We start from the raw sequence: 14,656 nt of genomic DNA, 5'->3' as shown, positions 1-14,656 counted from the left end.
AGCCAGGCTTATAGGAGGGGTCAAGTGAGGACCTAGCTTGGAGTCCTTGCACAGCCACAAGCAGGATAAGCTTAAACCTCCCCCAAGATTCATGAAACCTTACTTGGTCGTTTCCAAGGGAAAGCAAGGAGTTTAGGGAGATTCTTGCAACATACAAGAGTTGACTCAGCCTTCCATCCTTTATAAGGTAGGTAAAATGAGGACCCAGATTGTTGGGGGCAATAAGTTGACTTTGTATATAATATACAAATGGATGAAGACTATTGCTTAACATAGTGTAAGCCGCCCTGAGTCTTCGGAGAAGAGCGGGATATAAATGCAAATAAAAAAAAAATACCCTGTTTCCCTCAAAATAAGACCCAACCAGAAAATAAGTCCTAGCATGATTTTTCAGGATGCTTTTAATATAAGCCCTACCCCCAAAATAAGCCCCATTTAAGATTGTCAGCTAGATGGATGCATCTAGTACCATATTTCCCCCAAAATAAGACCTAACCAGAAAATAAGCCCTAATGCATCTGTTGGAGCAAAAATTAATATAAGACCGGTCTTATTTTCAGGAAAACACAGTAGGTGGTAGAGAATAAATTTTCTTAGTTTCATTATTCACTAATAGCTGTGGTTGTTTGCACCTGACAGGTGTCTTCTTCCCCCCCCCCCACCTCTAACATTTCCCACACTCTTTTATTGGCTGGTTCAGGCAGGAGAATTGCTTCTTGGGGTGATGGTACTTTCGTCCCCTAAGGGAATTTGTTAATCACAACTCTATTTTCCGAAAGTGCAAAGCTCTTAGTCCATTTCACCTCTCTATGATAGATGAAGAAGTGCAGTTCTCTTAAAGTTCTGGACTGTTACTTAATAGAAATTGTTGGCCGTTTCCTGCCCTTCACCTTTCTGGTGTTAATGTAGTAGCAGATCAATGCATTACTCTTTGTCCAAGTTGTTTTCTTTTAGCCAGCTGCTCCTGTTTTTTCTTTAATCCACCTCCCCCCCCCCGCCTTCTTATGTCCTTCCTTCCTTTGTTTATTGGGATCAAGAACATTTCAATGCAACCATGGCAGAGTTCACAAATGGGGGGCAGGGGGGGACAGAAACACCAGGCCCTCTCTAAATAAAAGCATCACAGCATTGTAACCTGGGAACAAACACATTTGTTCCCAAGGAAATGGTTCCTGGGTGTCATTTCTCCCAAACTGACATCTGTCTTGGCAAATATTGAATGGTCAACGATGTGGAATCTTCTCCCTTGAAATTTGGATGCGCAATAGCAATAGCACAATATACCGCTTTACAGTGCTGTACAGCCCTCTTTAAGTGGTTTTGTAGAGTCAGCCTCTTGCCACCAACAATCTGGGTCCTCATTTTATTGACCTCGGAAAGATGGAAGGCTGAGTCAACCTTCCGCCTGGTGAGGTTTGAACTGCCAAATTGCAGGCAGCCGGCAGTCAGCAGAAGTAGCCTGCAGTATTGCACTCTAACCACTGCACCACCGTGACTCATGGCCAATGCTCAAGCCAGAATGGAGGTGGGGGACCAGAAGATTTAAGAGAGATCCAGCAATTGCCTGGAGGACTGTTTTGAAGTCTGCCAACTTTAGGTAGTCCTCAAGTTGCGACCACAGTTGAGCCCAACATTTCTGTGGCTCAGTTGTTCGGTGAGTGTTGCCCTGTTTAACAACATTTCTTGCCACAGATGTTAAGTGAATCACAGCAGTTATTAGGTTAGTAACAGATAGTTAAGTGAATCTGGCTTCCCCATTGATTTTGCTTGTCACAAGGTTATTTATTTATTTATTTATTAATCATACTTATATACCGCACCATCTCCCGTAGGACTCAGGGCAGTTCACAGGCATATTAAAACAATATAATAAATCAGCATTAAAACCCAGTTAAGACTAAATATTATCATGGCCTGATCACTAAAACAGTAAAAACCAGTAAAAACCCCATTAAAATTTAGCTAAAACATTTTATTCTTAGGCTAGTCCAGCACGCTGAAATAATAGAGTCTTCAGTTCACGGTCTGAAGGTCCGGAGGTCGGGGAGTTGTCGTAATCCTGGAGGAAGCTCGTTCCACAGGGCTGGTGCCGCCACAGAGAAGACCCTCCCCCTGGGGGTCGCCAACCTACATTGTTTGGTCGACGGCACCCTGAGGAGGCCCGCTCTGTGGGAGCGCACAGGTCGTTGGGAGGCAATCGGCGGCAGAAGGCGGTCTCGAAGGTATCCCGGTCCTAAGCCATTGAGCGCTTTAAAGGTGGTAACCAAAACCTTGAATTGCACCCGGAAGACTACCGGTAGCCAGTGTAGGCCGCGCAGGATGGGTGTTATATGGGAGCAGCGCGGTGCTCCCTCTATCACCCGCGCGGCCGCATTCTGGACTAACTGGAGCCTCCGGGTGCTCTTCAAGGGGAGCCCCATGTAGAGAGCATTGCAATAGTAATAGGTTGCAAAAGGAGAATCCATGACCCCGGGACACTTCGACCGTCATAAATATAAGTCAGTTACCAAGCGTCTGAACTATGATCACGTGACCATGGAGATGCTGCAATGATTGTAAGTGTGAAGGACTGTCACAAGTCTTTTTTTTTCCAGTGTTGTCGTAACTTCGAACTTAATGAACTCTTTTAAGCCGAGAACTGGGTCTTTATCAAGAAATAAAGACCCATAGAGTGATCCTAGTGGATGATCCCTTAAATATTTATTTACTTATTTATTTTATTAGATTTTTATACCGCCCTTCTCCCGAAGGACTCAGGGCGGTGTACAGCCAGATAATAAAAAAACCCACAATATACACATTAAAACAGAAACTTAAAACCAAGCATATTACATAAATGGCCGAAATTTAAAACAATCAATTTAAAACCCTAAAATTCATAAATAACCCCAATTAAAATTGAATAAAGCTTTTAAGCCAGTCCCGCTTGAATAAATAAATGCGTTTTCAGCTCACGGCGAAAGGTCCGAAGGTCAGATATTTGACGCAAACCGGGGTGAAGGTCGTTCCAGAGCGTAGGAGCTCCAACAGAGAAGGCCCTTCCCCTGGGGGCCGCCAGCCGACATTGTTTGGCGGACGGCACCCTGAGAAGACCCTCTCTGTGTGAGCGTACAGGTCAGTGGCAGGCATAAGGTAATAGCAGGCGGTCCCGTAAGTACCCGGGCCCTAAGCCATGGAGCACTTTAAAGGTGGTAACCAAAATCTTAAAGCGCACCCGAAAGACCACAGGAAGCCAGTGCAGGCTGCGCAGGAGTGGTGTTACATGGGAGCAATGAGTGGCTCCCACTATTACCCGCGCAGCTGCATTCTGAACTAGCTGAAGCCTTCGGGTGCACTTCAAGGGCAGCCCCATGTAGAGAGCATTGCAATAATCCAAACGAGAAGTGACAAGAGCCAACCGTGTCCAGCAGCAGCCCAAAAAGCTAATACAATCAGTTGTATAAACAGTGCTGGAATTTCTAGCATGTATACATTACTAAAACAGTGACGTCTACGCTGGCTTGGGCATGTTGTGAGAATGGCTGATGGTCAGATTCCAAAAGATCTCCTGTATGGAGAATTAGTGTTCTGTCCCCTCCCAGCCTCAGCCACGCGAGCTGGCTAAATGAGCCAGTAATTGAGTTCATGGCTGCTATCAGTCCTGGCAGGGAATCTGCAGCTGCCTGCCAAAGTCTTCCTTTTATCTTGGGATTGCCAAGCAACCAGGAGGTCAGCAGTCCAGGCCGAATGTTCAGTTCAATTCTCCAAGAGTCCAAGAGTTCAGCTCAATTTTTGCTTGTCACAGAGCAGAAGAGCAGCCAGGGCTGCTTTTATACTCTGTGGGGTGTGGCTCCGTGACTCAGCACTTCCTGGGCCTGCCCCAACCCTGCTTCTGTTGTTCCCGCCATTCCTGCCTACAAAACCTAGGGTCCAGCTAGGCCTGATTGCCATCAGCCGGGTCTGGAGGTGTGGCCTGGGGGGGGGAAGAGTCAGGGGACAGAGGCCTCGTTATCTCCTCCACCTGGCCTGCTTCTGGCTCCTGGAGCTGAGCCAGAGGAGCTGGTGCTCCAGAGGTAAGTCCTGATGGCCCTTCCTCCTCACTTTCCGGGTCACTTTCTGGCAGGGGGCCCGGCTCTGGGGGCGCAGACACAACAATTAGTGCAGGGAAAGCACCTCAGAGGGAGACCACAGCTGTGATATAAGGATATCTGCAAGAGGGACCTAAATTCCCTGGGAATGGACATTAACAACTGGGAAACCTTGACCTCCGATTGTTCAGCTTGGAGGCTAAAGACGTAGCATGGCCTTCTCCAATTCGAAGAGAACTTGTTCGGCAGGCTGAAGCAAAGAGGCTGGTCCCAGAACCAGCGAAATCTGGGGGCTGGGCAGGGGACAGAATGTATCTGCCCTCAGTGTGGAAGGGATTGCCACTCTCGAATTAGCCTTTTCAGCCACACTAGATGCTGTTTCCAGAGCACGATACCGTAGTCTTTTGAGATGGAAGGATGCCATAGATAGAAACAGAAGCACAGAATCAAAATCACATGAAATATTAGTGCCACTTTATAAATCCTTAGTAAGGCCACCCCTGGAATGTTGCATCCAGTTTTGGTCACCACATTAGAAAAAAGATGGGGAAAAGTGCAAAGAAGAGCAACTAAGACAATTAAGGCCCTGGAACGGCTACAGGGATTGGCTGTGTCCAGTCCAGAGGAAAGAAAGACTAAGGTGGGCAGGATAGCAGTATTCTAGTATTTGAGGGGCTACCACAAAGGGGGGCGGTCAATTTATTTTCCAAAGCACCAGAGGGATGGACAAGAAACAGAGGATGGAAACTAATCAATGAGAGAAACAACGTGGAATTAAGAAGAAACTTCCTGACAGTGAGGACATTTAACCAGTGGAACAGCTTTCCACCAGAAGTTGTAGGTCCTCCATCACTGGAGGTTTTTAAGAAGAGACTAGACCTACCTGAGACAGTATAGGCCAGTGAACCTTTTCGGTACCAAGTGCCCAAACCGGAACATGTTTGCATGCCGGAGCACCAGAAACCCAAAGACCAGCTGGCTGGTACATGCATGCCTGTTTTTTGGCTATTTTTGGCTGTTTTGGGGCCATTTTCAGGCCGTATTTCAGGCTGTTTTCAGGCCATTTTTGGGCCATTTTTGGTCCAGAAAAAGGCCCAGAAAATGTACAAGAAAACATCCCCAAAGCGGCCTATTTTGGGGGCTTTTTTTGGCTGTTTTCAGGCCACACTGGGAACAGGCTCATGCTGTTCTTCTGCCTGATGGATGTCAGATTCCGGAGGCAGCAAAGAATTACCAGATGGCCTTGGCCCCCTCTCTGCTTCTGACTCAGAGCCCTTCCCTGAGCCTTCCCCAGACTCCAGGACTGGCCCACCTTCCTCCCCAACCTCCTCACTGTCTGAATCTGCTGCCAGCTCTGCTGGCTGCTGGTGGGCCACAACATTTTTGCAAAATAGAATAGAATAGAATAGAATAGAATAGAATTTTATTGGCCAAGTGTGATTGGACACACAAGGAATTTGTCTTGGTGCATATGCTCTCAGTGTACATAAAAGAAAAGATACGTTCATCAAGGTACGTATCTTTTCTTTTATGTACACTGAGAGCATATGCACCAAGACAAATTCCTTGTGTGTCCAATCACACTTGGCCAATAAAATTCTATTCTATTCTATTCTATTCTATTCTATTCTATTCTATTTACATAAAATATGTAAATAGAATATTCTATTCTATTTACATAAAATATGTAAATAGAGAATGAATGAGTCCTACCTGAGACTTCTGGTATTAAATTACAATATTCTGGGTGAAGAAATATGAGTTTGAAAGGAAAGGCTTAAACAGCTGTTGCTCTCCCATAGAAAGCACCACCAACAGCTGGTACTCTGATCCTCTGCTCTGCTTTGGATCAGAAAACAAATTGATTCTACTTCAGATCCCTAGATTAATAATATTTTCACAGAATTCCTTCACTTTCACTATTCTGTGATGGTTTCCCTCTTGTTTCAATGGATGATTACACATTTTGTTGTCTTTTCAGATTTGCCTTGCTGGGAACACTGAAAAAAAGTCCCTCTGGTTTTCATTTCTCCATTCCTAATGAAGGAGACCTCTGTGTTGATGTATCAGAAATGATAGCTGTCAACTAACAACCAGCAGGCAGTAGGAGTTAAAAATGTGGTCCATCAGCACCTTGGAGAGCTCCTGGCAATTACATGCTCATATTCCCCCCCAAAAAAGGCCCAGTCTTATATTAGTTTTTGATCCAAAAGATGCATTAGGGCTTATTTTTCGGTCAGGTTTTATTTTGGGAAAAATATACTAAATGCATCCATCTGGCTGATGATCTTAACTGAGGTGGGTAGGGCTTAAATTACGAGCATCCTGAAAAATCATGCTATGGCTTATTTTCCAATTGGGTCTTGGGGAAACAGGGTAGGTGATGTTCCAATGGAAGTTATAGCTTAAGGAGGTCTTAAAATATAACCTTTCTAGGACACTGATAGCCTTTCAAAACTGTCCATCAATACTGTCAGCAAAAAATCAGGTGACCAATTTTTTTTCTTGAAAGACTCCTGTAAGAGCCAGTTTGATCTAGTGGTTAAAGCACTAGGTCAGCAACCAGGAGATGATGGGTTCTAGACCTGCCATAGCCGCGAAAGCCCGCTGGGTGACTTTGTGTGACTAATCACCAGAAGATGGTGAGTTTTATTTCCACCTTAGCCACAAAAGCTGTCTAGATGACTTTTGGCCAATCATCAGGAGACTGGGAGTTCTAATCTCACTTTAGGCATGAAAAGTCAGCTGGATGACTTTATTTATTTATTTTTTATTTATAATGCAATTTCTATACTGCTCTTCTCCCGAAGGACTCAGGGCAGTTTACTTTGGGCCAATCACCAGGAGATGGTAAGTTATAGCCTCGCCTTAGGTTCGAAAGCCAGCTGGGTGACTTTGGGCTACTCCCTACTTCTCAGCCCAATCCAAGTTGTTGTTGTTGTATGGAAAATAGGAGGAGGAAAGGGCATTAGATATGTTCACCCACCTCGAGTTATTTGCAAAAGTAATAAAGGCGGAAATAAGTAAATATAAATAAATAATTCCACCAGGTCACGATTCCCACTAGGCATTAACAGCAATATGGAGAGACATCATGAAGTCCTTCACACTCAAGACAGAATGTCATGTCCCACTCCCACTCCAACGAACGAGTCAAGGAAGTCCGTAACAAACTTGGCAATGAAGCCTCTGCAGCTTGCCAAGTTCCTTTGAGGTTTATCAGGGCAGGCAGGAGTCCAAGTTGTGACTTCAGCGATAGGGTCCGATATCAGCAAACTAGATAAGACTTTGCTTGACTCAAGGTTGGAATGCCAAAAGCAGGTCCTTTATATAGGCTGTGGGGTGTGGCTTCATGACTCAGCATTTATCTGGGCCTGCCCCACCCTTCCTTCTGCTGGCGTCGCCTCTCAGATCTCCGGAAGCGAGGGCCCACCCACCCTGAATTGTCTTCAGCTGGATCTGCTGTCAGCGTCTGGGAAAGGGAGGGGTCAGAGGGAGTAAGCCCGGGTAATTCTACCACCTGGCTGGCTTCCTGCTCTGAAGGCTGAGCCAAAGGAACACACGCTGTATGAGTGAGGTTTATTGGGCTTCTCCTTTCACTCCTTGAATCCTCTCCGAGCATGGGGCCAGGGCCGGGGGCTGGAGTCATGACAGGCCATTCATCTTCATTATCAGACTTGGAGTCTGATAAAAGGCCCGGTTGGAGACAGGAGGGGCCCGGCTAAGGAGAGGAGGGAGGACGAGTCACAACACAGAAAATCAAGAAACCCGTAGACACCTTGAGGAATACATACATACATTGTGTAAGATGGAACAGTCGCACACCCGTCTTCATCACAATGGAACTCAAGAAACCAACATCACATTCCACCTTTGAAAATTTCACTCTACTAAAGCAGCTCCCAGCCTTTGGGGCACTTTGGTTCCATGGAGAGAGGTTTTCCGGTGGACCAGAGAGGGAGTGTGGTTTTGTGTGCTGCTTGCATCTGAAGGATGAGCCTTGTTTGCATGGCATGGTCTCTGGCATGCTGTGGCCCAGTGCCAGTCCATGAACTAGGGCAATGATGGCTAACCTCTTCATTGTTGTTCGCTGACAGCACACGTACACGTGTGCCAGCACCCATAATGTGCGTGCAATGCCCCTGTTCCCCGTGTATGCGCACATGACCCCCCTGAGTTTTCCTACACATGTGTGCATGACCTCCTGTGTTCCCTCCGCACATGTGTGTGTGACCCCCCCCTTCCCCCCCATGCATGCACATGCGACCCCCCTGCTCCCTGTTTTAGGCTTAGCAGGCCTCCCTGCAGCCTCCTGGGAACAAAAACAGGCTGAGGGGGCCATGCCACCCCCACGCCCTCTCATGCATGCATGCCCAACCATGCACGCGCAATCATGCCATGTGTTCTATCTCCTTCCCCACTTCAGACCCACGAGCTGGCCTTCAGCCAGTGGATTCACGGCTCTTATCAGTCCTGGCAGAGAAATCACAGCTGCCTGCCAAAGTTCAAACAAATGACTCACGTAGCAAGACTTTCAGCTCTTTTTGAAACAGATCAGCTAAACTTTGCTTCCCGTGGAGTGAGAGCAGTCCCAAAGCTCCTAATATATCCTTCTTTTTGATGACACCGCCTCTCTAATCTTCTGAAGCGCGGGTCAAGCCAAGCTTGATTATTATTATCAGCTGGGTCTGAAGGCGTAGCCTGGGGAAGGGAGGAATCAGGGGATGACGGCCTCATTACATCTTCCGACTGGTCTGGTTCTGGCTCCTGGAGCCGAGCCAAAGGAATCGGTGCTCCCGAGGTAAGCCTTACCGGCCCTTCCCCCTCACTCTCAGAGTCACTTTCAGACATGGGGCCAGGTTCGGGGGCTGGAGTCACAACACCATGCTTCCCACGCATGCGGGTCAGAGACCTGAAAACCAGCTGGCCAGCAGGAGACACAGGCACATGCGTGCTGGAGCTGAGCTGGGGCAACGGCTCACATGCTTGCAGAGAGGGCTCTGCATGCCACCATAGGTTCGCCACCACAGAACTAGGGGTTGGGGACCCCTGCTCTACAATAGGAATGTTGCAGTACAATTTTAGAAAAAAAAATATTACAGGCTACAACCTACAAACTGCCCCCTGCTATTTCACCCTTGCCCGGCTAAAAGTCTTCAAACAGAAACAAAATTACCTGTAGCAAATTTTCAGTTGCTTGATTCTGAGATACATGTAACTTTATTTATTTGTCTATCTATCTGTTGGTCTCTCTCTCTCTTTTTTAAAAAATAAACTCAGTGGGGACCTTGGGGTACAAATTTCACAAGCCAAAAGGTCTTTCCCCATTTAGTTTCTTATTGTAGCACAAACTTTGCACGCTCATAAAAATGAACTGTGCGTTTCCTCAGGCACTCCAAGAGAGCAAACCTTTAAATAAATATTATAGCATAAGAAGGAATTGATGTCATGGCTGCTGTTTTCTCGACTCTCAGATTTATTGCCTTGGAAAAATGAAATCTTATTTTATACCCCCTTTTATCTATCAGCAATTGGAACATATGGCTACAGACGTAAATTGGTTCTTCGGTTTAAATGCTTTCCTGAAACCTTCGAAGAGAACGATACGGCTATATATATATGTATCATTATTTATTTATTAATGTATTTCTATAGTCTTTCCACCCTGATTCTTTTCAACCCGGATCTGTTATTTTTCTGGATGTCAGGGTTGCACGGATGGCAAAATTGAAAGTAGGAAAGGGTACATTATGACGAAACCAAACCTTGAAAGTTGCAGCGAAAAGGTGAAAGAACTATCATAACATAACATAACATAACATAACATCAGAGTTGGAAGGGACCTTGGAGGCCTTCTAGTCCAACCCCCTGCCCAGGCAGGAAACCCTACACCATCTCAGTCAGATGGTTATCCAACATTTTCTTAAAAATTTCCAGTGTTGGAGCATTCACAACTTCACAAGCCCAGTTCACAAGGGTAAGCATTATTAATCTTGAATTTTTAATTTGGTCCATTAGGAAGTCTATCAAAGGGGCATTTGCTGCTGAGAGAGGGACAGAGAGGGTGTCAGTTTGCGGAGACTGTTGCTCAGCATCAGAAAGGAAACTGGTGCATAAGAAAAGGGTTGCTGTGAAAGAAATGGAGAAATGACAACCCCGAGAATATTCAAAGAATAAAAATTGAAATAGTAAAAAAAAAAAAAAAAGGAATGAAAGGGAATGAATATGAATAAAAATGGAGAAATTAGAAAACGAAGGGCGAAAAAAGATGTAATTTGATAAAATAAGCAAAGGAATATTAGGAAAGGAATAAAAAAGTTTGAACTGTGTAAGATAAGGTCACTACATTGTTTATGAATTGTGTTTGTGTGGAGGGGGGGAAACAAAAAATCAATAAAAACTTGTACAAAAAAAGAAAGAAAGGAAGGAAACTGTTTTGGCCTGTTCTGTACAGTAGATGGAAGGATGGAGGTGGAGGTGGAGGTGGAGATGGCTGGATGGCTGGATGGAAGCAGATGGAGATGGAGACATATACAGAGATAGAAAGAAATGGAGATGGAGATGGAGAAAGATGGTGGAGATAGAGGTGGAGATGGAGAAAGATGGAAATGGAAATGGAGATGAAGACAGAGACCGAGATGGAGATGGAGACAGACGGAGATGGAAAGGGATGGAGATGGAAAATGATGGTGGAGATAGAGGTGGAGATGGATGGGTGGAGATGGATGGAGGTGGAGGTGGAGATGGATGAAGATGGAGAGAGAGATGGAGAGAGAGGCAGAGGTTGAGGTGGAGATGGATGGATGGATGGGTGGAAGCAGATGGAGGTGGAGACGGAGACGGAGATGGAAAGGGATGGAGATGGAGAATGATGATGGAGGTAGAGGTGGAGATATAGGTGGAGATGGATGGGTGGAGGGGGATGGAGATTGTTGTGTCTCATCCGATCTCACCACAGCCGGGGCCTTCTTATCTGCTTCCGAACACGGAGGAATGTCCAATATGCCTCCCGGCCCCAGCCCTGGCTCCATGCCCAGACAGGCTGAAGAGGAGGAAGTATCTCCAGCCCCCAGCTCTAGCTCCATGCCCAGGCAAACGGAGCAACTAGACCCCTCCCCCTCCTCCACAGCATGTGAGCCTGAGGGAGGTCAATTGCCAACAGCTGCAGACTGGAGTGACCCTCGCGTCAGAAGACTTGATAGACGGAGGCAACAGAAGGAAGGGAGGGGCAGGCCTGGATAAGTGCTGAGTCATAGAGCCACACCCCATGGCCTATATAAAGGACCTGCTTTCTGGCATTCTCTGAGTCAGGCAAAGTCTAAACATATCTTGCTGAAGTCACTTTCTGGTCTCCTGCCTGCCCTGAGGACTTTGCTAGGACTTTGGCAGAGCTGCAGAGGCACGCCTGATTCGGATTTCCCTGACCCGGCCGTCAGCGGAGGAGTGGGACACGACAGAGATGATGGAGATTGAGATGGAGACAGAGAAGAAGAGACGGAGATAGAAAGATAGAGATGGAGAGATAGATAGAAATGGAGAGAGATGGAGAGATAGATAGAGATAGCTCTTATTCATCTTCAAAACCAGAAAATACTCAGTGATATTTTTGACTAACTAGAGTCAAAGTAACCTAGAGGTTACACTATCTAAAGATGCATAGAACTGTGCAAAACCTTAATTTGAAATGACTGAATTTGCCAAACCATGCCTGCCTCCTTTTGACAATTGGAATCAGGTCCTTTCAGATCCGTCTGGCCATTCAAGATGCTTGCACAACTCACACAACCCCATTTCTCCAATCGTGTTGATGGCTTGAACCAGAGTGGCTTGATTGAATGCTCACATCTGAATGGACCCAAATGGTTGAACAGAGTGCAGAATCTGAACCAGCTTTTGGGCGATTGTTCTATCCCTGTGAGAAACTTCCCTGGTGGAACTGTGGGACCATTTGTGCAAATGGACCATGTGTACCTCCTTAAGAAGCCAGGCGACACATTGGCTGCATTTACACAGCACATTACACAACAGAGATATACATTTGTGAGCAAAAAGAGAATGCATGCTGTTTTTCTACTGCAAGAGGCCAGTTAGATGCTTTTAGCCAGTTGCAAGTTTATTCAGCAAGTTTATCCATTTATTCTGGAAATTATTTAGCACAGAGAGAGAGAGAGAAAGAGAAAGAAAGAGAGACAAAGAGAGAGACAGACAGACAGAGAGACAGAGAGAGACAAAGAGAGAAAGAGTGAGAGAAAAAGAGAGAGAGAGCTATTCAGAAGCACATCTTCTGCAATTTTGAGGTCAAAGGGGAAAAGCAGAAATAAACGTTCAGCTTTGAAAGAGATCTTTTGATATTTTTCCTAGTGAAGTTCTGCACTTCCGTTTTAAAGAGAGAAGCTATTTGCTCACACTTCCAGTTTTTACAGTGGACTATTACAAGGTGGAGTTGTAGAAATTTTTACAAGCCTATCAAGTCAGTCATTGACTTTTTTCCCCCACAGAACATAAAAAGGCACAGTCCATAAAAAAATAAAAATAAACCAATAACTTTTAAACCCACCTTTTTAATAGAAATGCTTCTTTCAAGACCAGCCAACTCCTAGCTGGAGAGAGACAGAAAAGGGAAATCTCACAGCTGAATCTAATCTGGACCACCATCCTTCCAGCCAATTAGATCAGAGTTTGCAAAAACAAAGCCAGTCAGGTATTATCTGATAATTAGCCCCTATTATTCACACTAATAGCAGATTATTCCTGTAATGATTTTCCTACCTAGCTAGCAACAAACACATTAACTCCTCTGAATGGAAATTCCAGAGAAGTCATTTGTGTTTCCTTGGTGATAGAGAGACCTTACTCAATCATTTGCTTTAGATGTGGATTGGCAAACTCTTGAAAGAATATGTGATTCCAGAGATGATCAAATTCTAGACACTGGCAGGTGATTCCAACCAGCAAGGAAGTGTATTTGCTTAGCAACCATGCTGTTTCACTTAACAACCGCTGCAAAAAAGGGTCATTAAATCAACCATGACTGGGGGACTGGAGGATATTGAAAAATTCAGCTAAGATGAGCCACGGTGGTGCACTGGTTAGAATGCAGTACTGCAGGCAACTTCTGCTGACTGCCAGCTGCCTGCAGTTTGGCAGTTCAAATCTCACCAGGCTCAAGGTTGACTCAGCCTTCCATCCTTCCGAGGTCAATAAAATGAGGACCCAGATTGTTGGAGGGCAAGAGGCTGACTCTGTAAACCGCTTAGAGAGGGCTGTAAAACACTATGAAGTGGTAAATAAGTTTAAGGGCTATTGCTGTTGCCCTTCCTTCCTTCCTTCCTTCCTTCCTTCCTTCCTTCCTTCCTTCCTTCCTTCCTTCCTTCCTTCCTTCCTTCCTTCCTTCCTTCCTTCCTTCCATGGTTGTGCAGCATTTAGAAGGCAGTATTGCAGGCTAACTCTGCCCACAGCCTGGAGTTTGATCCTGATTGGCTCAAGGTTGAGTCAGCCTCCCATCCATCTGAGATTGGTAAAATGAAGAATCCAGATAGTTGGGGACAAGAGGCTGGCTCTGTAAACCGTGGTCATAAGGTCATTAGATGATTTTATGCTTGATTTTATGACCTTCTTTTGCAGTGGTTGTTAAGTGAAGCAGCATGGTCACTAAGAAAATACACTTCCGCCACTGACCTTGCTGGTTGGAATCACTTCTCTTGGGAAGGTTGCACATGGCAATCACATGAGCCTTGGACATGGCATCTGTCATGGCATGACATCATGACATGGCATCTGTAAATACACACCAATTCTCTATTCCAGGGGAATGGATACAATTTGACTTGGGGGAGGCTTGGTCTTAATTTCATTTTTGTCTGGTTATTTGGTGGGGTAATAAAAAAGGAAATTAACCCCACTGGAGGATTAACAGACCTATTTTACTACTGAATTCTCTCTCCCTCTCTTTTTAAAAAGATAATTTGCTGATCTAACTTAATAGCAGGATGGGGGGGGGGAGGTTGAAGGTGTCTTCAGACTTAAACAGGCTGGTGTTAAGCCAATGAAATGGAAGGAAGGAAAGAAGGGAGGGAGGGAGGGTTAGGAAGGAAGGAAGAACTAGGAAGGAAAGAAGGAAGGAAGGGCTAGGAAAAAAGGAAGGAAGGAAGAGCTTGGAAGGAAGGAGGGAAGGAAGGAAGGAGAGAAGGAAGGAAGGAAGGAAGGAAGGAAGGAAGGAAGGAAGGAAGGAAGGAAGGAAGGAAGGAAGGAAGGGCAACTGCAGCTTACAGCTTACTTTTGTCCTCTGCAGTTGACTTTGTTGCAAGCTAATGGGGAGAAATAAATAACTTAGAAGTATTCTTTGGAAAATTATCTATAAAAGCTTTGTGAAGAAGACTGTGAAAATGATCTTTTGGGCTCAGGGAGAGTGTTGGTATCTCCCTTTGGCCTGGGAGTTGACTCATTCATGACACTCTGCAAAGCTATCTTTCCTCAACTTCATAAACTCTAAATGTCTGAGACTTTAGCTCTCAGATTTCCAAAAAAACAAAACAGCTTTGTAGGCAGTTCATATAGTTGGCTTAAATTTCACAGCTCTTTCCTACCTC

Source organism: Ahaetulla prasina, chromosome 15 (assembly GCF_028640845.1).
Source record: "Ahaetulla prasina isolate Xishuangbanna chromosome 15, ASM2864084v1, whole genome shotgun sequence".
NCBI lineage: Eukaryota > Metazoa > Chordata > Lepidosauria > Squamata > Colubridae > Ahaetulla > Ahaetulla prasina.
The sequence above is the reverse complement of the archived record's forward strand: the minus strand, read 5'-3'. Positions refer to the sequence as shown.